This window comes from Pinus tabuliformis, chromosome 7 (assembly GCF_031772625.1).
Source record: "Pinus tabuliformis cultivar Carrire ecotype Pingquan chromosome 7, CPIR1, whole genome shotgun sequence".
Lineage (NCBI taxonomy): Eukaryota > Viridiplantae > Streptophyta > Pinopsida > Pinales > Pinaceae > Pinus > Pinus tabuliformis.
Window position 1 is genome coordinate 55,042,443 of NC_142293.1, and position 27,534 is coordinate 55,069,976.

Genomic DNA, 27,534 nt, shown 5'->3' on the forward strand with positions numbered 1-27,534 from the left:
CACTCTTTAATCTAGTAAGGGGATGAGCAGGGTTGTACTGCGAAGTCACACTGCTTTTAGATTTATCAGACTTCTAGTTAAAAATGGAGAATCCCTGGAGTTTACGAATCAAAGTTTGAATTTTAGGGGGTTCAATAATAGATTGGTCTGATATATTCGAATATGTAGCAGTGGTGGATACTCGAGCGACTTCAAATTCCGGGTTTAACCGTGTTGGAGAAGTCGAGGGAGTTGATGAGGGTGTATTACTCTCAGAATGGTATTTGGATATTGCCTTAGGTGCCATTCATAGTTCGTGCCCTCCTTCTAGCGCCAAAATATGTTGAGGGCCCCGAAATCGGGTCAAGAACATAGGGGGATACCCACCCGGTCGGGAACCTTGTTGGCGGCTCCGTGCCCGTTTGGTGTAGCGGGTCCGACTGGGGATGACGGGACCAGCTTCCCGTTCTAAGGGGTGTGTGTGCGTGTAGAAAATAGTGATGTGTGTGTGTATAAAATGATAGTAGAAAATCTGTAATTATTCCTTAACTAATCTAATTCTAAATTCTGAAATGACTTTATACTACTTTAATCTAACAAAAACAATACATCTAATCTACACTAACTCGGGGCAGAATTTTTCCATTATGCAATCTAGAAAGATTTCACAGAATAACTGGTAATGAAGATTATTCAGCTATTATGAGAATATAAATCAATTAAGATGAACCATCTTGCGTAAAAAGTTAAGCAAAACGGTTGTGAACAGCATATTGCATAATCAGCTATTCATGTATTAAGCACAAATCAATGACTCCACCGTACAAAAGTGCCAAATGGTAGTCCACTCATTCATACATTAACATATAAATAACATCAGCTATATATTACTCTAAGAATGCAAGCAGAAACTAGTCAAGAGATAAAAGTACCATTTATGACTGATTTTAAACTTACAGACCTTAAGCAATAATGATCTACTTCTACTTGCTTCTAATGCCTACTAAGAGTACAGAAGTGCAACATCAGTAGCAGGTATTAAAATGCAAACATAAATAAATCTTGATCCGTCCATTCATCAAAATCCCCCTCCGAGGGTGCAAAAGTGCATGTTCTGAGGACAATTTTTTTGACAAAATTTCGGACCCTTCTCCAATGCAACGAGAAGGGTTAAATACTAGTAACCGACTAATTTACTTTACACAAATTCAGGGAACGGCTTCAAATGACCGCCCTTTTACTAAAAACAAATTTATTTCTAAAAACTGAATCTAATTTCTAACCGTTTCTGTATCTACTCCTTAGTGCTGTAAGCAATGCGCTGTTCGCCCTGAAAGAGTCGGCTGGTTGTCCTTTCCTTTTGTTCAAGCTTGAAAATTAGAAACAACAAGCGCTGGCACCTCTTTCTGTTAGATTAGAAGATATTTTCGAAAACCTTTCTCTAGCTGGGTGTATTCGCTGTGCGCACACTTAGTACAACCCAGTTTCTTTTCGAACTGATTTTGCTGTTGCTATTTCGGTTTCCGATCGTGCGAATGACTCAATGAGTTAGAAGTCGCGCTGTATAGACAATCCCCTGTTTCGAGAATTGTTTCCGTTCTTTGTTCCAGGCTTTTCTGGAGTGTCTTTCTTCTCTTGCGCTTCTTTCTCTGCTTTATCAAGTCTGAGCTTCAGGATCTTTTGTAAACACGCTGCTTTTGTGTGCCTTTGACTCTAAGTCTCGGACAGTCTATTTTCATCAGTGCCTGTTGGGCGATACTCTGGAATCCGCGGTCCTGCTGCATGCGTCATCCAATTGCGGAGGCATCTTCTCTCTGTTGTCTTATTGGCACTTTTCCCTTCTCCTTAGATGTTTCCTGCATATAGATTTATATCAGTTGCATGTCTTGCAGTTTACGCAAAGAAGAAGGGAAATGACGAAAAGATTGACATGAAAGCATTAAATTCTAATGAATGCGAAATTAATGACATTCATCATAACTTGAGTCTTCGATAAATGCGATGCAATCATTTCTGGATATTCAAACATGCCGTAATTAATTTCCCTTAAGGCGCGCTTTCAAATTTGGATCTACCGTGTATGTCGGAGAGTTCTTGCGATGAGTCTTTTCTACGATTGGTATTGCAATAACGATGGCTGCGACGTTATTTAAGTGTTATCGTAGATCGCAGATCGCAACATCGCAAGGTTTTCACTTTGTCATTTTGTGCTGCTCGTGTGACATTGCGACGTGCGACGTCGCATATCGGCCGTTGGCGTTTCTTTAGGTTCTCCTTTTTTAAATGCTCTTAACGCGCGCGATGCGATGGTTTCTCGCGTCGCTCCTTTTTAGCGCATTTATGCGCTTTGGGCAAGCGCTCCTTTTTCCGTTGCGACGCGATATAGCTTTTAGGGAGCTGATACAAAAGATTTTTTACACAAAAATATTTTTTGGATTTTTGGCTAAGGGTCCCCCTTTGCTTGATGTTATTACTAATATCAAACGAAGAGGGGGGTTGTTGGTGACCACAACAGGCCGCTAATCATTCTTATTTTCAATTACCTTTACTTTTTCTGTGATCACATCAAGCACTGTCCATTCCTTGTTTTCCTTTTCTTATTTCTTTCCCTGCATCTGATCCTTATACAAGACCTTTTCATTGAATATGACATCTCTTCTCCTAATTATTTTGTGATTTACATAATCATATAAGCGATAAAAAAAATAATTAACACCATATCCAATAAAGGTACATTTCTTTGACTTTTCCTAAATCTTTGTTCTATTTTCTTTATTGATGTGAAAGAAGGCTTCACAACTGAAAGTATTTAAAAATGAGTAGTTTACCTTTTTACCTATTCATGCCTCCTCTCGAATAACACCATCCGAGGAACTTGAAGGCCTTTGTTTATTAGATAGGCTAAAGTATCTAAAATATTTTCCCAAAATTGTAACGGAAATCCTGCATGCAATATCATGCACCTTGCATGCTCCAAGATTGTCCTTTCCATCCTTTCTAACACACCCTTTTCCTATGGTGTCCCTAGAACTGTCTTCTCTCTACAAATTCCATGCGCTGAGTAGTACTTATCAAACTCTTTGTTGTAGTATTAACCTCCATTTTCTAATCTGAGACACTTAAACTTATTTCTTATCTCATTCTCAACCAAAGCGTTCCATTTCTTGAAATTATCAAATACATCAGATTTATTTCGAATACAATAAATCCAAGTTTTCATATTTGCATCATGAATAAAAATAACATAATAGTGATAGCCATCGAGAGATGATACCTTAGAAGGTCCCCATACATATGTATGCATAAGATATAATTTTTCGGTCTTCGTTTCCTTCCTAACTCTGAGAAATTTGATTCTCTTATGTTTTTCATAAACAAAATTTTCATAGAAATACAAATCAACATGCTTCAAACCTAGCAACAAATTTCTTGAATGAAGAATTTGCATCCCTCTCTCACTCATGTGCCCAAGCCTATGATGCCACAATGTTGTATCTACTCTTGTGTAGGTTAAAGCATTAACATAATTAGAAATAACATTGCATAAATACAATGTACCAACCTTTTCTCATTTTACTATTACCAGGGTTCCTATAGTGACCTTCTAGGTTTTTCCTATAAAGGTAGTTACATAACCTTCACCTTCCAACTACCCTGTTGAAATTAGATTTTTCTTTTGATATGTAACATGCCTTAACTCCTTTAATAGCCATTGGTTTCTATTTCTCGCATTATAAAAACCTTACAAATTCTAATGATTTACAGGGTTTATCATCACCTAAATGAACCTATCTGAAATCTCCTTCAAAATAGTCATGAAAGTGTTTCCTATTAGGTGCGGAATGGAATGAGGCCCTTGAATCTACCATCCATGCATCGATAATATTTTCTAATGACGGAATCAAAGCATATTACAACACATCACTTGTCACATTCACTTCATGATTGTTGTCCTATTGTCCATCTAATTCTTTTCCCTTCTGAGGTTTGCAATATTTCTTCTAGTGTTATTTCTTCCCACATTTCCATAACACTATCCCTAATATGGATTTGGTTCTACCTTTTATTGACTTACTGCGATTTTTTGAGTTCCTTCCTCTTTCCATTTTTCTTCCACTAGCATATGCAATCAAATCATTACCTGATGTCTCATCGAAGATTTTTCATCGCATTTAATCACTAAGGATGGCACCAACAACGTCATCAAAATTTAAAGTGCTAAATCCAGAGACAAAGTTACTAATAGCCATAACTAGGTCATTCCAACTTTCTGGAAATGAGCAGAAAAATAACAGAGCCCTAAATTCATTGTCAAAATTTACGCTGATGGAACTTAACTGACTGGTAACTGTGCTAAATTAATTTAAATGATCAACAAGATTTCCACCATCTAACATCTTCATATTAAATAAACAATTCATAACAAATACCTTATTTGAGGCCGAAGGTTTTTCATATAGTTTGGCCAATGCCATCATTAAACCTTATGTTGTCATTTCCTTAGAAATTTTGAATGCCATCGACGCTGCTAGACATGCCCGTATTGTTCCTAGTGCCTTTCGGTCAAGAAGATCCCACTCTTCATTTGTCATACTTGTGGGCTTCTTTGATTTTTCGCTCAATGGTAGGTACAAATATTTATGATACAGATAATCTTTCATTTTCATCTTCCACAACTGATAATTATGGTCATTAAATTTCTCGACCTTAAACTCACCATCTTCTGCCTTTGCTTCCACTCAAACCAGGAACCCTTCTCTCCTACGTGTTTATTAGCTAAATAGACCTTCAACTCTGATACTAGTTGTTAGAAAATTATATATTACAGAGAAATGGAACACATAAAATATTGTGGAAACACAAATACAGAAACACATAAAACAAGAAAGACACAAATATACATAGTTCACTCAATTTGGGCTATGTCCACAGAGAAAGAGCTAGTCCTTCCTTTTATATTATATAGCAAAATGAAGGGATACAACCTACAACATATCCAATGTAATTTCCTCTTGGCTCTCACACAACCTCCTCTCTCTCTCTATTGCTCAGAATAATAATACACAACCACAATAAAATTCCCTCATATAAACCAAGGGTTTCCTTTTATGGAAGAAAACCCTAAATTAACATAATTTCTATTGTCCGATCATCTACTTGATGAATGCCAAGATTGACTATGAAATTACAATATTTTACAAGGAAATTTTTCATCTATATTTAGCTTCAGGGGAGCTACCCCCTCCTCCCCTAAACACCCAGGCAAAAATAACAGGGGGCAAGCCCCCTAACCCCCTATGAGGGATTGGGATCCAAACGCAACTAGAACAAGACCTATGAATCATGAAGATAATCAAGCTCCACATCTAATAAACAATTCCCTTGATGGTAACTTCCCCATTTATGAAACTATTGTTTTTGTCATAAAAGGGTTGTTCCTCTTGAATTTGTGCTTCTCATTATTTATAACTCGCCCCTTTGCTCATATCAAGGGAAACATGTTGCTCCCTTTGAACATATTCACTGTTGTTAATTTAGATGCATCATTTACTTCACTTTCTATTGTTAATTCATATCTTGGAACCTTTCTTGTTCATCAGTGTCTCCTTTAGCTGATCCAGGTGGATATTGGTGGCCACCTGCCAAGTCCACCTGGACCCCCACCATTGTCTTTCTCAGCATTTTCAGTTTCCTTGATTGTAGCACAACTTACTATTTTTAGCAGTTTTTCGGGTCCTGAACTTCCGGAGCCGTTTTGAGGCCCTAAACGACGTTTTTTGGGGAATCCGGGGGCAACATGGGTCCATGGAATGGAGCAATGTTTCCCGTTCCAACAATGATAGTGCTCGGATAGATCTTTCTAATGAGCTATTGTACGCGTCAAACGGAGATCATATGCCAAAGTTATGACCCCGGGAAGTTGATGTACCAACTTACCCCAAACGGGGCCCACAGTTTGGCGTTTCATCTCCTAGGGTTAGGTTTTGGAATATTAAGGGTTTTTCCATTGTTTCTCAACAATAAATAGGCCTTCGAGCCTCATTGTAACACAGTTCAGAGGCATGTAGCCACCACATCTCTTCTTAGAGATAAGCTACCATCGCCCTAGCTGGTTTATTTCCATTTCTGGTTGTAAGCATATTTCAGTATTTTCCATTAATGAAATGAAGTACTATTTCCGGTGCATCTTTGTGTATATGGTTATCTCTGTAATTTGTTGCGTTCCTGTTTAAATCTGGATCAGTCGTATCAGAGCGGTCTGCTTTTTCTCTGTTTTTCTTTGCATGTCCCCAACAAGGTCGGATATAAGGAGTTAGGGCTTGAACTGGTTGAACCTTTGCAAGACCAGCCTCGCAAATCCCGACGGCCTCCCATGGCGGACGAGAAGAAAGACGAGGGGGCAGGAGATCCCATCAAAATCTTGCTCGAAGAAGCCCTCGAGCAACAACGGAACGCGATGATGAACAGCTTTGCCCAGATCCTTCAGCGGCTACCCAGAAGCGGCGCATCGGCTTCCAGCAGCTCCTCTGGAAACGCCACACCCTTTAAGGTACAAGTTAATTTTGAAATCCCCATATTCGAGGGTCAGATAGACGCCGATGCCGTAGATAAATGGTTAAATCTGCTACAGGGTTATTTTTCAGTATGAATTTTCGATTCGGGAAAAGATTGTTTTTGCTCTTCTCAAAGCAGCCCCCCACGTCAAGGACTGGTGGGAAACCTACTGGGAGCAGAAGGATGAAAGTACTGGCTCACTATTTTCAGCCGCACCCACCTGGGATTTGTTCCGGGATGCCATCAAGGAGCAGTACTACCCTGTCAGAAGCTATGAGGATGAATACATAAAGTGGACCACGCTGCAGCAGGGAAGCGACCAAGACGTGCCGTGACGTGGGTATCAAGGATTCGGAGCAACATTTGATACTCAAATATCGTGGCTGCCTGCACAAGTACATCCAGGAAGAAATACAATTCCTAAACATACCCTCGCTCGGCGCAGCATACCGATATGGCGTCAAGGTCGAGCAGAAGTTTAAACAAAAGAAGCGAGACTTTGGATCTGCGAATCCAAAACAGGGGAAAGGTGCCCCTAAACCACAGAACAAAGGACAGAGCCAAGGCGGGACAACCCAAGACAACCAGCCGAAGCTGCAAGCAAAGAACAACGCCGCGAAGCCGAGAAAGGACACTGGAAAATGGTGCGAGTTCCATAAGAGCTCCACTCACAACACAAGTGAGTGTCGAGCCAAGCAGTCACTGGTGGCTGAGCTAAAGGTTTCAGAATCAGATGCATGTTCCGACTCTGAGTCAGAACCTGATAAGGGGTATGAAAAAGGGAAGCAGATCATTGATGCGGATCCCAGCGCCACTGTTGCTACCGCAAAGATCCAGAAAAATGAACCCGAAGATCCAGAGGAGGAGGAGCATCTCTTCCACTCCCAGATGTGGGTAAAGGGCTCCCCGATACAGTTCATTGTTGATAGCGGGAGTCAAAAGAACCTCATTTCGGCAGAGGTCGTGAAGCGGTTGGGCTTACCAACCACAGCACATCCACAACCATACACCATTGGGTGGCTTCACCAAGGGCGAGATCTTCGCGTGAGTCAGCAGTGTCGCCTTCCATACAACATCAAGCCCTTCACAGATGAGGTATTGTGTGACATTGCTCCCCTTGAAGTTTGTGATGTATTACTAGGACAACCATACTTGTGGAAGCGACATGCTGTGTATGAATCAAGGCCCCGTGCTGTTATTATTACATTGGGAAATAAGTTGTTCAGGATACCAGAGGTAGCACCACCTGCCGCCATCTCTTTGATTACTGCAAAACAATGCAGTAAGATCATTTCCAAAACCAGGAAATTTGTTTTCCTGATGATACGCCCTCAAGGGAAGAAGAAGACAGTGGTCGTGACCTCCAAACGGGGTCCCTCTGCACGACAGCTACAGATGGACAAGATTGTGGAGGAGTACGAAAACATCTTCACCTCCCCGGCAGGGGTTCCTCTGCACTGTCAAGTCAAGCACTCCATCGATCTGACCCCAGGTGTGCCGCTACCTAATGGACCAATTTATCGGCGTTCCGTTCTGGAGAACAATGAAATCAAGAGGCAGATTCAGGAGCTCCTGCAGAAAGGTCACATCCGTCCGAGTTCATCGCCCTGTGGGAGCCCGATCGTGTTGGTACAGAAGAAGGATGGGACGTGGAGACTCTGTATTGACTATCGAGCGCTGAACAAGATCACTGTCCGTAATAGGTACCTGATCCCGCGGATTGATGACCTCCTAGACCAACTAAAGGGGGCGAAATATTTCAGCAAGATCGATATGAAGTCAGGATATCACCAGGTACCAATCGAACCCTCAGATGTGTGGAAGACTGCCTTCAAATCCAAGGAGGGCCTCTTCGAATGGTTGGTCATGCCTTTTGGATTGACGAATGCTCCTGCAACCTTTATGAGGCTAATGGATGACATCTTGCGGCCATTCACCAACTCCTTTGTAGTAGTATACTTGGATGACATTCTGATCTTCAGCCAGAGTTGGGAAGAGCACCTCCACCACATCCGACAGGTTCTCCAAACATTGCGGCAACACAAGCTATGTGCCAATTTGGAGAAATGCACTTTTGGCATGACCCAGGTTCAGTATCTGGGATACATCATTGATGAACAGGGGGTGCATGTCGATCCAGCCAAGGTACAAGTCATTCGGGATTGGCCCTCTCCAACCACTCTAACAGAGCTCCGTAGCTTTCTAGGTCTTGCCAATTTCTACCGCAGGTTTGTGCTGGGGTTTTCTCATATTTCTTGGCCCTTGAGTCAAGTCACCAAGGGAGGGGCGAAACCAAAATTCTTTTGGTCTGAATCTCAACAGAAGGCATTCAGGGAGTTGAAGGATCGCCTCTGCACGGCACCAGTGCTCGCGTTACCAGATTTACAACAACCATTTGAGGTCGAGACAGATGCCTCTGACTATGCTATTGGGGCAGTCCTTACTCAACATGGACATCCAGTGGCATATCACAGTGAAACGCTTTCAGACACAGTCCGGAAGTACCCCACTTATGATAAAGAGATGTATTCCATTGTACAGGCCTGCCGACAATGGAAGCATTACATTTTGGGGAAGGAAACGGTCATCCACACAGACCACCGACCCCTGCAGTTCATACAGACCCAAGGGAAATTGCAGAATGATTGCCATCAGAAGTGGTCTACATACCTACAACAGTTTCACTTGAATATCAAGTATAAAAAGGGCAGCACCAATAATGTTGCAGATTGCCTCAGTCGACCACCGATCATGGCGCTGACCACCGTGCTCAACTCTTGTGGGCACGAGACTTCTGATTGGCCACTTCTCTACAAAAGCGACCCAGAATTTGGCCACACATACCAGACACTCTTGGAGGGTCGGCATGTTGCAGATTTTCACCTCCAGGATGCCCTATTGTGCCACCTCGGTCACCTTTGTGTTCCTTCAAGCGAGCGTGCCAAGATGATTTGGGAAGCACACTATAGTCGGGCTGCTGGGCATTTCGGGGTCGAGAAAATAGTGGCAGTACTGCAAAATTATTTCTATTGGCCGAATCTTCGACAGGATGTTGGGAAGTACATCCGATCATGTACTGCCTGTGCCATTGCCAAACCGACCATTAAGAAGCACGGCCTCTATACCCCGTTGCCTACCCCTAGTCGACCTTGGGAATCCATCTCCATGGATTACATGTCAGGCCTTCCTTCCACTAAGCATGGAAATGACTGTGTTTTTGTGGTCGTCGACAGGTTCTCGAAGATGGCCATTATGATGGCCTGCAAGAAGAATATCACAGCAGAAGCCACTGCTAAACTTTTCTTTGAAAGAGTGTGGGTGCACTTTGGGATCCCACAGTCTATCATCTCAGATCGGGACAGTCGGTTTCTCAGCACATTTTGGTCCAGTCTTTGGTCAATGTTGGACACCAAACTCATGAAGTCCACAGCCTTCCATCCTCAAACTGATGACCAGACAGAGGTTGTCAATAGGATGATTGTGCACATTCTGCGCATGTATAACTCAAAGCATCCACACACATGGGACGAGAGCCTCCCCTATGTTCAGCACAGCTACAACCGAGCTCTTCACAGCTCCACTGGCCATAGCCCTTTTCAGGTGGGTTTGGGATTCCAACCACTATGCCCCATTGATGTGGCCATGCCACTTGTAGCTACTCACATGAATTCAGCTCATGTCCAGTCCGAAACAGATAAGGCCACCAGCTTCATTGAGCGCATCCAACATATTCGCCAGCATGTCCATGAAATTCTTGAGAAATCAAATGCCAAGTACAAGCAGCGACATGATCAACATCGGGTGCCACACAAGTTTCAGGTGGGCGACAAAGTCTGGTTGCATTTGCGAAAGGAACGCCTTACTGGAGCCTATCGGAAATTGAGACCACTCCGATATGGTCCTTACACCATTACTAAGGCTATGGGAGACAATGCATTTGAGCTCAGCATTCCCCCATTCCTTGGCCTGCACCCAATGTTCAATGTGGACCGCCTTCGGCCATACTTTCCACCATTGCTAGACACATCCGACATTGCAGAACAGCTCAAACCCACAGAATTAAATCCAGATTGCATGGAACAAGCTGCAACTGATCGAATCATGGACACACAGATCAAGAACACTCGCCAACAGAATATCCAATTGTATCGAGTTGTCAAAGCCAGCCATCTCCTTCAGCAGGGCAAGTGGCTCACCAGGGAACAAGTTCAGCAGAAGTTTCCTCATCTCATGGAGGAGCTCAACGCAATGGGGACCATTGCTTCCTAAGGGGGGAGGAATGATCCAGGTGGATATTGGTGGCCACCTGCCAAGTCCACCTGGACCCCCACCATTATCTTTCTCAGCATTTTCAGTTTCCTTGATTGTAGCACAACTTACTATTTTTAGCAGTTTTTCGGGTCCTGAACTTCCGGAGCCGTTTTGAGGCCCTAAACGACGTTTTTTGGGGAATCCGAGGGCAACATGGGTCCATGGAATGGGTTGCCCGTTCCAACAATGATAGTGCTCGGATAGATCTTTCTAATGAGCTATTGTACGCGTCAAACGGAGATCATATGCCAAAGTTACGACCCCGGGAAGTTGATGTACCAACTTAACCCAAACGGGGCCCACAGTTTGGCGTTTCATCTCCTAGGGTTAGGTTTTGGAATGTTAAGGGTTTTTCCATTGTTTCTCAACAATAAATAGGCCTTCGAGCCTCATTGTAACACAGTTCAGAGGCATGTAGCCACCACATCTCTTCTCAGAGATAAGCTACCATCGCCCTAGCTGGTTTATTTCCATTTCTGGTTGTAAGCATATTTCAGTATTTTCCATTAATGAAATGAAGTACTATTTCCGCTGCATCTTTGTGTATATGGTTATCTCTGTAATTTGTTGCGTTCCTGTTTAAATCCAGATCATTAGCTCAATCTCAAAATTCCTCATTTTTTTTAATGTGTTGTAGTGTCGTATTCTGTTTTTTACTGATGAGATGTTAGGTATGTTACTTCCATAGAGGAGTTTTTATTTCTTCTAAAATTATTGACGACATATACATGTTTGGATACATAATTGTATTTTCTACCAATATTCTTGAATTTTCTTTTCTTATTTCACATCCTTTAGAATTGAATGTGAGATCATACACTTGATAAACCATTCGACCTAGATGTAGTATATTGTGCTTTATAGCTTCAACAAGAAGAATGTTCTATGTCTTCTTCCTTCCATCATCAATATTGATTGTGCCTTTTCGAATTATCCCTCAAAAATCATTATTTCCAAAGGTGACACTATCTCCTTTGACTTCCTTTAGAGAGACAAATTTGTTCTTATCTCCTGTCATATGACTTGAACATGCATTGTTTATATACATTTGGCTATATTTTTTTTGAACATATAGAACTAGATGACATTCTATCTGCTCCTTTTGCTTCCTTCTCCATCCCCTTGTTATTTGATTTTCTATATCTAACAATGTATTTGACTTTTCTTTGTGGAAGCTTCAACATATTGCTTCTATAATAATGATATTTGTGCCCGAATTGTTGCACTTGAAACATTCAACTTGATCTAATAAGGGGGAAATGAATTGTAATTTTTGACATCATTCTCATTAAAATTTATAGGATTTATACTCAAAAAATCATTTCTTAAGATCTTATATGATCCTATACTCTTATTCCTCATATAGTCATTTCTTACATATTCTTTGCAATCTATTGTCTTATAACCAAAATTATTACATGCTAAAGAACAATAATAAAAGAGAATTTGATGCCTAGATGTAAAAGGCCTTCTTGGAAGAATTACTCTTTTGAATCCAAACTTGGGTCTTTGCTAGTTTTTAATTCCTTACCTAATGCAACTTTATTTCCTTATCTTCCCATTCTTCAATATCAAAACCTCTCTAATAATTCTTGTGCTTACTTTTTATATTTTCCTGTGTAATTCTAGTTCATAGAACAAATTAACAAGATAGCTCTAATTTCATCATCTAGAATGATTTTAAGAGAGGCAAGAGGATTAGTAATAATATTGAATTCATTCAAGTGCTCAACAATTAAAGCACCCTCCTTCATTTTCAAATTGTAAATCTTATTCATCAAGAATACTTTGTTTGATGCCATGTTCTTCTCATATAGATCATGCAGCTTCTTCCATGATCCTTTTGTCGTATTTTCCCTGCACACATTGAAATACACATTATTTTCTAGATATTGGTGAATTGCCTCAATCACATTTCTATCTATCTTATTCCATTCCTCATCTATGATTTCCATAAGGAAAAATTATCCCTACTCAACTTCTCCATATTAGTAACTATTGTCTCCATTCTCAATAAAATTCATGCCCCAAAAATAAAAAATCCACTTAAAAATAAAGATTTAAGTATTATACCATCAAGTAAAATGCCAAATTCATCTCCTTTAAAAAAATTCACCACAAATGATGACCTTTTTTATATATAACAATGGTAAATTCAAAACTTAATACATTTCACCATATATATAAACGCAGCATAAAAATTATAGCACAGCATATAAACATCCAAATATATTTCACCATATATATAAGTGCACCATAAAAATTATAACACAACACATAACACATCCACTCCTTTTGTTTTTTTTTTTAATTATATAGCTATAATTTTCCCACACTCTTTTAATTTCATGTACCAAGAAAAAAATAAGAATTTTTTTTGAAGAATGCAACCAAGAAGTTTATATTGCCTTCATCACATGCCACAAATCCAACCACCAGATTGCCATTGGAGTATGCCTTCCACCTTTGGGACTAGTTCTCTATAATTCTTGTCGTTGCAAATCCCCTACGGTGGAATCCTCGTTTGCCTCAAACTTATAGATGATAATCCAACAGAGTATATTCCAACTCGTCGGTAATCATGGCACTAGCAAGAGTGGAGTGCCTAGCATTGAGCAGTCTAGATGCAATTTTTATCCGATCTTAAACAGGAACACAAAAAACTACAGACACAATCATAAACACAGAGATGCGGCAGAAAAACACTTCATTTCATTAATGGAAAAATACTGAACTATGCTTACAAACAAGATTGAAATTAGATAGCTCAGGCGATGTTAGGTAATCTTTGAGGAGAGAAGTGGCAGCTACATGCATCTGAACTATGTTACAATGAGACTAAAAGGCCTATCTATTATTTAGAAATAGTGGAAAACCCTAACCATCTGAAAACCTAACCCTAGGAGATGAAGTGCCAAAACTGTGGGCCCCGTTTGGGTAAATCAGTACATCAACTTCCTGGGGTCGTAACTTTGGCATACAATCTCTATTTGGCTATCATAATACCTAATTTCGAAGATTTCAAAATGAAGGCTGAAAGCAAATTGGCAAGCTAGTTTGGGGCATTTCTAGCCTCTTTGGTTTCCCTAAAAACATTGTGTAGGGCCTCAAAATGGCTCCAGAAGTTCACGGCGGGAAACATTGCCAAAAATAGTAAATTGTGCTACAATTAAGGAAACCAAAAAACTGAAAGAGACAGTGTTGGGGGTCCAAGTGGAATAGGTAGGTGGCCACCAATATCCACTTGGATCATTCCTCCCCCCTTAGGAAGTAATGGTCCCCATTGTGTTGAGTGCCTCCATGATATGGGGAAACTTCTACTGAACTTGGTCCCTGGTGAGCCACTTGCCTTAGTGAAGGAGTTGGCCAGCTTTGACAACCTAATATAGTTGGATCTTCTGCTGGTGAGTGCTCTTGATCCGTGTTTCCATGATCCCATCATTTATGGCCTATTCCATGGAGTATGGGTTTAGCTATGTTGGTGTGAGTTGTTCTGCAATGTCAGATGTGTCCAACAATGGTGGGAAGTGCGGTCGAAGGCTATCTACATTGAACACTAGATGCAAACCAAGGAACGGTTGGATGCTGAGCTCAAAGGCATTGTCACTGGCGGCCTTGGTGATGGTGTATGGCCCATATAGGAGTGGGCGAAGCTTGTGGTGAGGCCCAACAAGGCGCTCTTCCTACAAATGAAGCGAAACTTTGTCGCCCACCTAAAACATGTGTGGAACTCGAAGTTGATCATGGTGTTGCATGTACTTAGCATTGGATCTGTCCAATATATCATGGACCTATTGGTGTACGTGTTGAATGTGCTTAATGAAGTTGTTAGCCCTTTCAACTTTAGACGACATGTGAGCCGAATCTACCTGAGTGATTGTAAATGGTATGGCCACATCAATGGGGCATAATGGCTAAAATCCCAACCCTACATGAAAGGGGTTGTGTGTTGGGTCCCTATAATACTAGTGATTACCCCATTACTATTGTAGTTATACCCCCCATTAATATTTTTGTGCCCCTATTGCCCCCATATTGTTATTACTGTGCTCTAAGGCGCTGATCTATCTTTTCTATCTTTTCTTCAGCCGGTTTCATAACATTTGGTATCAGAGCTTTGGATTCTAGGGTTTTGCTGCTCCAAACATGTCATCGTGGAATTTTCACTATAACTTTTTTTTGTGACATTTCAGAAGTCGCAAAAAAAACCCATTTTAGAAGAAATCACGCTGAACCTTGGGTCCGAATTTCAGAGCTTTTCGCACGATATTTGTGGAGCTATGATCTGAGGAAGTTCGTCTTTTTGTAGACTCCTGAACTAGTCTATAAGCAGGTCACTGTGGGAGATTTCACATAACTCTTCCTTGGAGAATCCACTTTGGGTCAGACTTTTGGCATTAGAAAGAGGAAATAGAGGGCTACTACAGCTCACAAATCTAGAACTAGATGATTGGAAAGGACAGAGATACATCAGAGGCAATATCGAGCTCCTACGAAGTGAAAAAAGGTGTGTAGATTTTCTTAAATTTTTTCTTAAGCTTGGTTTGAAAATTTATTTTGAAGGAATTCAAAGGGCATAGTAGAGGATTATTATCGGTAACTGATGCCTCGAGGAAAGAAAATGCAAACACCTAGTAAGGAACCTAAAAGCTCTAGCATGACTCATGAAGAAGAGGAAGAAATGCAACATGATATATCAAAATTACAAGACCAAGTGCAACAACTGTCCCTTGCACAAAAAGGAACAGAATCTAAGATGGATGGTTTAAAGAAAGATGTAGAAGCTAAGATGGATGGTTTAAAGAAAGGTGTAGAAGCTAAGATGGACTGTTTAAAGAAAGGCGTGGAAGCTAAGATGATTGACGTGGAAGCTAAGATGGATGATTTGAAGATAGATTTGAAGACCGATATGGACAAATTGAAGATAAATATGAATATGTTGCTACAAGAAATGGTCCCTAAGGGTGAAAGGGTACTAAAGGAAACTCATGATGAGAACAAAAGAAATGTTAATCATGATTCCATAGACGCTAACGTTGGATCAAAGACTCACCATATTCCAAAAATCGATATGAGGAAGTTTGATGGCAAGGATCCTACCACATGGATATTACAGATGGAGCAAATCTTCGATCTCAATAATGTGCAAAACACACAAAAGGTACGTCTGACAACTTTATATTTGGAAATAAATTAGTTTGTATGGTATCAATGGCTTTGCTCTCATAAACCATTTATCACTTGGGCAATTTTTACGGAAGAATTGATATCACATTATGAGGATACAAAAAGCAACACTTTTTTTTAGCCAATTGATAAGTCTCAAACAAAAGGGTTCAATAATGGAGGACATTGAGGAGTTCCAAAAATTGAACATAAGGGTAAAAGATATTCCAGAGGAGCATAGGATTGATGTGTTCATAGGGTCTTTAAAGGATAATATCCAACATGATGTTCGCCTTTGGGAACCTGATTCATTAGAGAAGGCATTCAGGTTAGCAAGAAAAATGGAAAGCAAAATTATGGCAACCAGGAAGCATACCACTCACAACTATAAAGATGGAAGTGTTGTTGCCCCTAGTCTTCGAAAAACTATAAGGTTGAAACCACAACAATTGGAAGAAAAAAGATCAAAAGGGCTTTGTTGTAGTTGTGATAGCAAATACACTAAAGGTCATAAGTGTGCTAAGAAGAAATTATTCTACATAGATTGTGAAGAGGAAAAAGAAAAGGAGCAAGGAAGGTCAAAAGAAGTGGATATACTCCAGGAAGAAAGCCTAGATGAAGAACAAATAAATCCGACCATATCTTGTAATGCATTGGTGGGAATTACCACTCCCCAAACCATCAAGATAGAAGGACAAATCAAGAAGAAAAAGGTAATAGTGTTGATTGATTTAGGAAGCACCCAAAATTTTATTCATTGTAAGGTAGCAAAAGAATTGAATTCCTTCCTATATCCAGCACCAGAGTGTCAAGTGATGATTGCAAATGGAGGAACAATAAATTGCTCTGGAAAGTGCCATAATATCAAGCTATCCATGGGAGAATATGTATTGACTAGCCCAATGCTTTCCATTCCAATGGGAGGTGTTGATGTTGTACTCGGAGTCCAATGGCTACAATCCCTGGGTACAATAGCTTTTAATTTTCAAGAAATTTTCATCAAATTTTCCATGGAAGGAAAGGAAGTTGAATTAAGGGGTATTGCAAGGAAACTAGGAAAGATAATCAGCTCTAATAGTATGACAAAGCTTCTAAAAAAGGAACAAAGAGGTGTAATTGCACAATTATGCTCGCTAGATGTTTCCACATTGGAATCATCTATTTCTCCAGATCTCCATAAAGTCCTGGACAATCATTCCAAGGTATTTGAGACTCCCAAAGGTCTCCCACCTATGCGTGATCATGATCATGCTATTCATCTGATTCCAGGAAGTGTTCCTCCAAACATCAGGCCGTATAGATATCCCTATGTCCAAAAGAGTGAAATTAAACGTATGGTTGAAGAAATGCTAGAGGCTAGTATAATTCAACTGAGTCAAAGTTATTTCTCTGCTCCAGTAGTATTGGTGCACAAGAAGGATGGATCATCGCGCATGTGTCCAGATTATAGGGAGCTCAACAAGCTCACTATTAAAGGTAATTTCCCCATTCCTGTCTTTGATGAATTACTGGATGAATTGCATGGATCAATTTACTTCACCAAGTTGGATCTTCGTTCAGGATATCATCAAATCAGAATGAAAACTGAAGAGATTGTGAAAACAGCATTTAGAACTCATGAGGGTCATTATGAATTTTTGGTCATGCCTTTTGGCCTTACCAATGCACCTTCAACATTTCAAGGTTTGACGAATTCAATTTTCAAACCATTCCTTAGAAAATTTGTGTTAGTATTTTATGATGATATACTAATCTACAGCAAGTCTTGGAAGGATAATGTTGAACATGTTGACAAGGTGCTACAACTATTGAAGGAGAAACAATTATATGCAAAAAGATCCAAAGGTTTCTTTGGAGTCCAGGTGGTTGAATATTTGGGTCATATTGTATCTCATGAAGGAGTTAAGGTAGACCCCAGAAAAATTAAAGCCATTAAGGAATGGAAATCCCCCACATCCATAAAGCATCTGCGAGGATTTCTCGGGTTGACAGGGTATTATCATAAGTTTGTTAAGAATTATGGGAGAATAGCAGCACCGCTAACAACATTATTGAAGAAAGATGCATTTTCATGGACTCCGGAAGCAACAAGGGCCTTTGAACATCTTAAGGAGGCAATGTGCCAAGCACCGGTCTTAGCTACACCGGACTTCACAAAAACCTTTATTATGGAATGTGATGCTTCAGGAAATGGAATTGGTGCTATTCTACTGCAAGATGAAAGACCCATTACTTTGGAAAGTTGTCCAATCAAGGGAAAGTTTTTAAGCAAAACTATTTATGAGAAGGAAATGTTGGCAATACTCCATGCACTTAAGAAATGGTGACCCTACCTAATGGGTAGACACTTCAATGTAAAAACGGATCATGATAGCCTTAAATACTTTTTACAACAAAGATTATCATCTGAAGAGCAACAAAAGTGGGTCACAAAGATGTTGGGCTATGACTTTGAAATCATCTACAAAAAAGGGAAGCAAAATGTGGTGGCAGATGTACTCTCAAGAAAGGATGAGGATGTGGAAGCATTGTTGTGCGCCATTTCTATTATCCAACCAGATTGGATAAACGAAGCAAGGGAGGAATGGAAGAATGACGAAGAAGTGTGGTCACTTATTCGAAAGTTACAACAAGATTTCAGTACGTCTGGTACATTTAGCAGGCAAAATGATTCGTTATGGTACAAAGATCACTTATACCTTTGTAAGAATTCCTAGCTAAAATAAAAGATTCTTATGGAATTTCACACTTCTCCCTTAGGACGTGTTAATGCCTCGGAAATCATTGTATCAACATTGGGGGATAACCACCCAGTCCGGACCTTAATACAACTCCTTTTCCGTTTGGAATGGTGGCTCCGACTGGGGATAATGGGACCAATTTCCCAATAATGAATAAAAGGGGTGGATGAACGATTGATTATCTAATCTAATGATAGGCGAATAACTTAATCTATCAGCAAAAATAAAAGAACTACTACTAATCCCGGGAACTATTATTCTTTGAAATGTAGCGCTTGATGATCTTTGTCTATTGACAGGCATATAGATGACTCTATCTAATAAACATAGACATTTATTCATTCAATGATTACTTTGTTTAAATACTTAAACAAAGTGATTAACACAATATTGCTACACTTATCATTTATATCATCGATACATATATCATCAAAAGAAAAGCATACTGAAAACGTCCAATAGTGGAAGGAATAAAGAATGTTGTTGAAACACATACATATATCCGATAATAGCAAAAGCAATCAAATGACTATTCATATAAAAAGAATGAATTCAGGCATAGATAATAGTACCATATGAGCTGCTTATCACTCCCAATATCAATCGTTATTTGAAATTCTTCTTCCAATGCAGAAATACTTTCAAACAAAGACAGTAGTGCACATTCGCATAAAAGCTTCTTTGTCAGAATCAGAATGATTGGTCCAGTTTTATAAAATAATATACCTGAAGTATAGTAGTGCAACTTCAGGTTTTAAGTCATATACAAAACTTTACGACCCTTTCCAAATACATGAAAGGGTCTATAAATACTTAATTAAGCTAACTACCTATGAAACTGAAATCCTACTTAATTGGTATCAATTGATTTTGAATATCTCCTTCACAGCAATCTGGCAGTCGGTGGCATGAATCATCATTTAGGTTGTTTGCCTTTAAACCTGAGCTGGCATATCACAAGCATTGGCTCCACTTCGGGTGCTCTGTTGAGGCGAGAATTCTGTTGGGCAGCAAAGGTGGCATCCTGTATATCTGGAATGATATACCTGATTGCATCTGTAAGGCATTTGAGGGCGGCTCTCTGGCTGTATGGTTTGACTAAGAAGAACCAATAGGTGTCCCATGTCAAACTGTTAATTCCTGCGATTAATCTCCCATTTTTCTCTAGTTCCGAATAACATGATTGCTCCAATGTTTTAGCCGCTGTCAATTTTCCTGGAGTACATTGAGAAATCATGTTAGACAAGTAGAGAGTATTATTAACCAATTCAACCAAATTACTTGTGGTTGATTTGCATCTTGAAATTGCTCTCTCTGCTTTCATTAACTGGGACTGCCATTCTGTAAATAATATCTCCTTATGTGATTCTAAAATCTTTGGTAAATTAGCCGCCTGTCCCTAATTGGTATCTTGCCAATCAAGAAAATTAGTTAATGTTTCGTCAGCTTGATCCAAGTCTGTTCTAGCTTTTTCCGATTTTTCACTTATTGATGTCGTCAAATCGCATAATGGTTCCGCCTGGGTGATTTGTTGACATAAAAGCTTTATCTGTGTTATCAATGCCTTGTTTATTTGTAATGCCTCTATTCTGAATTTAGTTAGTTGTGGAAGATTCTTTGTTTTCTCTAGCTGGGCTGATAGTTGAGCAATTTGCTCATCTTTTGATTTCAGCATTTGTTCATTTGCTGCTTTCAGTTGTGCCAATACCTCAGACAGTTCTTTCTTCTTTTGGACTGCACTGTGATCAATCCTCTGTTTCTCTTCCTGCAATTGTTTAGTCAATTGATTATTTATTTGCTGTTGTGTTAACAATTGTCGTTCTGCTTGCTCCACCTTCTGTTGTGCCTCTGATAGTTGTGCTTGTAGTGAAAATATCTCGTGGTCTTTTGTTTTTAATAAAATACTCACCTCTGATGCCTTGTCTATTGTCACTGCCGAATAGGCTCCAACATATTGTGATAGTTTTGTTAGGTCATCAGAGGGGTCAAATTCCTCTTTCCACACCACGTTGTCCGTCACTGTTTATTCTGGGAATAGGGAAGGTTGATCAGTCCTTCTCCTCTTCCTCTATCGTTTTACCACAGCTTTGTGTCTTGGGCTATAAAAGACATCTAAGGGAGGGATTTCTTCTATTTGCAAAATAATCTGATCGGAGGGATCCTTTTGGATTATCTCTACTTCTTTCGAATTGGGTAGGCCACTGGTTCCACTTGGAACCTGTTTTCAAGTTGTCTCCTGTGTATCAGCGGCTTTTGATGTCTCGGCTTCCTTAGAGCACTCAAGATTGTTGATAATTGAGTTGAATTGTTGCCATTCCTGGAGCAATTTCGGGTCAATTTGAGTATCTACATTCACCTCTATGCTGCTCTGTTCCTGCTCTTTCATCTAGGTTTCCTCTTGTCTTTTCATATGCACTTCCTCCTATTCTTTTGATGTAACAGGAGGTTCCTTAGTAAGTCGTTGTTCAGGCTCGCTTGATTCTGTTATTGGGGTTGTTGCTAACAGATCTAGAGGCAGAGTTTGCAACCTCTGTTCTCTAAGTCTGTTGAATTCAACTAAACCATCATCTTTGTATCCCATTCTAGCCAGCGATTTAACTTGGGACATTGACTCAGCTGAGGAGAACAGGTCATCGAACTTATCTTCTTTATGATCAAACATTGTCAATCTGGCCTGTTCAAGTGCATTATAGGCGATTTTGTTTGGATCAAATCACCTATTAGGGAGAGTTGCTAGAGTTAATGCCTTCATCTTCTCAGCTTCTTTCTCTGCATGTTTAAAATCATGCAAAGTGTAGACACCGCATCTCAGAGGAAAAGAGGGCCAAACCTGTTTCTTATTTTTCTTTAGAGTTTGTGTAACTCCTTCGTTCATAATCTGATAGGCTATCTCCCTAGCCAATAGTTTATCGGGAATGTACAAAGGAAGGACATGAGGTTTTGCTTGGCTACCGAAAATTCTTATATAAGTAAATTTTTCCTCTACGAACCATGTTCCTATGGATGTCAAATCGACCCCTGCTTGGTAAGAAATCTTGGGAGCAGGTTTATCAAAAATAGAGTAATGAATGGGTAACATAAAGCCATTGCATACTTGGTATAAATGGTGTTTATAATAAGTTTTCCACAATTTCTGATGGTATATGTGAATGGGCATGGGGTCTTGTGAAGTCCACCTCCATCCAAGCACGGGAAATTCAGAATTAAAACACAGGGTGTCCAGGATATAAGCATTGTAGTAGAATGGGGGAATAAGCCTTTCAGTGACGCTGGTTTTTCTTCTAAAATCAAGAACTGCTGTTTGTAGCTTATCTAACAGTATAGTTCCCCAATCCATTATTTCACTATTACACACCGCTTCCATCAAAGGAACCATTTCTATAGTGAAATTACCGGAATCATGCAACCCCCACAATCTACACATCATTATCCCAGCATAACAATAAGGAGAACAGAGAGAATCAACAGAGTACTTACCCGAAGATTCATGCTTGTGTTTTGCCAGATTTTTCCTCCAATCCCGAATGGGTTCGGATTCAATTTCGTTCTCATCTCAGAATTTCTCCAGAAATGCCTTGTTGTACTTCTTCTCTGGTACAAGAAAATGATACATTTGCCTCAAATCATTAGATTGAAATGAACCGAAGATTTTCCCATCTCTGGTGCAAAAGGTTCTGTCTGTGATTGGGATTTCCTCAATTGCCCAACTCACTACATCCGTATATGGGAGAATTTGTTCCCGAGTTGCTATCTAATGAAGGAAAGAGTCGGCTAAGTCCTTTAGAGTAGCATCAGATTTTCGAGTGGTATCTACTGTGGCTTGTACTGCTGTCACCTCGGGTTCTTCGGCCTCAATCAAATTATAAGTACTTTGCCAAGTAGTTTTGCCGAGTCCTAGACATGTAGTGTCGGATATCAATCCTTTTCTCTTAGTTCCTGGGTCAGGGATGAGTTGTCCTGTGGCTGGCGAAGTGGAAGCGATTGCAGTTTTCTTAGACTTCTTCCCCATTCTGCTTGAATCTATTACTTCGGAAGAGTTCTACACAGGAGTGAAATGAACGTAATACAGAGATTTGGTAGCACAAACCAAATATGAGCGAGATATATTGATCAATGCATGGTGAAGGATTAACTTAAAGTCGTCGCGGATACAATCTATGAAAAGATTTTTAGACTTACTATTTCATTAAATGGCCGTTAAAACCTGCCAATCCTTTAAATTCCCATCATATCGTTTATTGGCCGAATGATTTGTTTAAGCGTGCCTTGGATGTTTTGGCGGTTGAGCGCAGGTGAATCGCTGTTGGGAAGATAAGGCCTTTAATACGAATTAATCGTAATATCCCTGCTTTAACATTTCTTTAAAATTCGCACTTTTGGCTTTATCGCAATCGGTCGTCAGGGAAAACTTAAATCGTTATATTGGTTCCTTTTGGAATCCCCGATTGCCGATAGTGATATCGCATCGCATCGGGAGTATTAACTGAGCACTTTGAACAACATACATGGTACATCCCCGATCGCCGATAGCGATATCGCATCGCATCAGGGCGAAAGGAACTTTATCACATCGCATCGGGGCGAAAGGGGCTTTTGTTATGCTAACTCGTTATTACCGATATCCGATAGTCTTTGTGTGTTGTCGCATCGGGGAAAACCAATGGGTCTTCAAGTTATGTCTCCTTTGTCATTGCAACATGCGATCGCTTTATCGCAATGATAAAAGATTAATCATTTATATTATAAGACCAAATAATTGGTTTATCAAAAAGGTTTTGTAATGTTTTCATTTTATTTTCAGACCTTTTTGAATAATACTAAGTTGATACCAATTAAAATAAAAAGGGACCCATTTCATATTATAGTTTTGTGAATAAAAATGATATGAAATGGGGGGTTGTTGTAGAGCACAACAATTAGCGATTCGCTGGAAGAAGCAGTTATCTCTGAAAAGTACGGAAATACTTAAACTTTTTCAAAATAGAAATCTCATCAAAGGGAAAATTCTAATATAACTAGGTATATATGCATTCCAAATAAAATGAAACTATCATTGCTAATTTCCTCTCTTGTTTAAAATTAGATACATTCTAAGTTTTAAATTGGTCTCTATTATTTGATAATGATAAAATAGAAAACCTTTCCAAATCAGCTTTTAGAACTGACTCCTTTGTCATAGGTAGAGCCTCTGCTGCCAGCAAACGTTCATAGTTTCGACAGGGATACCTTTTAACCATGTTATTGTCCATTGTCCCATTCATTTCAGAGTATGATTAACAGAATGAATTCAAAACATGCTTTTCACATTCTGCATTTCTTTTCTACTTTTCTGTTATTTTGTAAGATAAAAATCCATTGTCCTGGTTTGGTGACCAGTTGAGTGACAATGCCATTCACTGGTAGTAATTTAACCGAACAAGATGGCTTGTGATGAGACCCCTTGTCTTATAATTCTAAGCCATTACCCTGTTTTGGTATGCAGTATTGGTAATGTCAGTTAAACTATTTCCTTATGATCATGGTAAGCAGGCTTGTAATAAGACCTCTTATCTTTTATATCAATTTTTTTAAAATTACACTCTGAGTAATCATAAGCTTTGGTGAGTGGGATGGACAATTTTCTCCTTAAGAGTAAATGGATGACAAGGTAAGAGTTAAAGATGCTGAAGTTGGATTAGTTCCTATTTTGATATTGATAACCTTGTTGTGACCAATTTGAAAACATAAAATGATTTACAATACTTCTAAACTTTGAGAATAGTTCACAACAATTGAAGTGTGGTTTCAGAATGCAATTATACCTGGTTTCCTAGAAATTATCCCTTTTGTTTAAGACTTCTATTATTTTAAAAGTAAATATCAACACTACTTCTTTTGAACAACTTTTAAGTACAGCAAAAGGTCGATGGAAGATACCTCACAACTTTATTTTCTAATGGTCCTACAAACTACAAAATTCTATCTTAAAAAAGGAGAAGGGGTTACCTCCTCAATTGAAGAATTTTTTTAAGATAAGGCCATTAACAGGGAGAGAATCTCTCAAACTTGATAAATCTTGTAATATGAAGGTCGAATGGCCTATCTTCTCACAGATCTGAAATGTCCCAAGCCACATCTTCTGGAACTTGGTGTGTTTTCCCTTATCTTCATGGGCCTTGTCCCATTTCAGAACTAAATCACCGACTTGAAATTGTTTTGAACCGGATGAGAGTGAATCAAAGGATGACTTGATGATTTGTTGATGTTTTGCATGAATAACCTTGGCTTTTTCTCTTTCCTCTTCTAATTTTAGAATTTGGTCATGTCTAAGTTGAATAGAAGAAGAAGGGCTTTCCTCAATAAACTGAACTAGGGCTAGAGAAGGAAGGACAAGATTCGTTGGTAGCATTGCTTCTTTTCCATACACGAGGTTGAACGGAGAAGAACCTATGGAAGCCTTCTGCGTTATCCCATCAGCCCATAATGAAAATATTAACGATTTGTGCCAATTTTTATGATTCTATTCAATAGTTCGCTTAATAATTTTAATCGGATTTTTATTTGTAGACTCTGCTAAACCATTACCCTGCGGATAGTAATTAGCAGAATATTTCAATTTAAATCCTCTTTTAATAGCGAAATCAAACATAGCATTGCCTGAGAAGTAAGATGCATTATCAAAAACAAGAGAATTTGGGACACCAAACCTGGTAATGATGAATTGATCTATGAATTCTATAATTGCCTCAGAATTTGCTGTCTTTAAAGGAATTGCTTCAACCGACTTAGTAAAATAATCAGTAGCGGTAAGGATATACTTATGCTGTTTGGAAGAATGTGGAGTAATTTCTCCAATGATGTCCAATCCCCATTGCTCAAATGGTTGTTCAATGTTGACTGGTTGCAAAGGGAAAGCTGGTTTTCTTTGTCTTCCACTAGAAGTTTGACCATTTCGGCATTTGCTTACATATTCATGAGCATCTCTAAACAGAGTTGGCCAATAGTATCTAGCATGAATGATTTTGTGGGCTGTTGTATCAGCTCCAAAATGTCCTCCTGCTGGTCTATCATGTAATTCCTACAAAACCTTTTGTGCTTCAGGTTTTTCTAGGCATCTTAATAAGATTGAATCATAATTTTGCCTAAAAAGCACATCATCAATAATTGTGAAATTTTTTGCTTTTAATCTAATGGCCCTTTTCTTTTTGTAAGACAGGTTAGGAGGTGCATATCCATTTTTCAAATAAAAGATTAAGTCGGCATATTGTGATTCAGAATCAATAATACTTATTTGGTTCATCTCTTCGGTTTGATCTGTATCACCTGATTCTTGAATGTGGGATGTTCCTGCCAATAACCTGCAAAAACCTTGGCCTCTAACAATCCTTGCTGGTTTAATTTCTAAGTCATATTCTTGAAGTGCTGTAACCCAATTTGCCCTTTTTTCACCTAATTCCCTTTGGATCAATAGTTGCTTTACTGCAGGGAAAGGAACTATAACTTTTGTATGGGCTTTTAAAAGGAAGGGTCTACAATGTTTGATAGCTTTATATACAGAAAAGGCTTGTTTTTCTACTTCGGAGTAATTCAATTCAGCACCCTGAAGATTTGAACTATAGAATGAAATGGGTGCTTCCAAATTGTGATTGTTAATCTGTGTGAGTATGTTGGGTCCCTATAATACTAGTGATTACCCCATTACTATTGTATTTATACCCCTTATTTATATTTCTGTGCCCCTATTACCCCCATATTGTTATTTCTGTGCCCCATAGAATCCCTCTATTGTTATTTTTGTGGCTTTATATTATTATTGTTAGGTCGGCTGGATTATATTGTGACTCCTTAGACTCCTATATATAGAAAGGAGGTTTTGTCATTTGTATCATCCAAGAATTGTTCATTTATGTAATGTAAAGGAGGTTTCCCCCTCGAAGAGGCTGAATTCTAAGGCGTTGATCTATCTTTTCTATCTTTTCTTGAGCTGGTTTCATAACATTTGGTATCAGAGCTTTGGATTCTAGGGTTTCGCTGCTCCAAACAGGTCATCGTGGAATTTTCGCTATAACTTTTTTTTGTGACGTTTCAGAAGTTGCAAAAAAAACCCATTTGAGAAGAAATCGCGCTGAACCTTGGGTCCAAATTTCAGAGCTTTTCGCATGATATTTGCGGAGATATGATCTGAGGAAGTTGGTCTTTTTGCAGACTCCTGAATTACATTCAAAACAGGTGACCTGGGGAAAATCGTCATAACTTTCTCTCTGGGGATCGGATTGAAATTTCGTAAGAAGGTACAGAAAGAGGACGGACTGTAGTTTCTTGTGTGTGTGTTTCAGATTCAAAGGTTGAAACAGTGACTCGTGGCACGTCGTACAAGTTCGCTCTACTGAACCAGTCTAAAAACAAGTCACTGTGGGAGATTTCACATAACTCTTCCTTGGAGAATCCAATTTGGCTCAGACTTGTGGCATTGGAAAGAGGACGCAGAAGGCTACTACAGGTAGCAATTTAGAATTGGATGATCCGAAATTACAGAGATACATCAGATTCAATATCAGGCTTCTATAAAGTGAAAAAAGGTGTGTAGTTTTTTTTTTAAATTTTTGTGTAAGCTTGGTTTAACGGAATTCAAAGGGCATAGTAAAGCATTATTATCGGTAACTGATGCCCCGAGGAAAGAAAATGCAAACACCTAGTAAGGAACCTGAAAGCTCTAGCATGACTCATGAAGAAGAGGAAGAAATGCTACATGATATATCAAAATTACAAGAACAAGTGCAACAAATGTCACGCTCACAAAAGC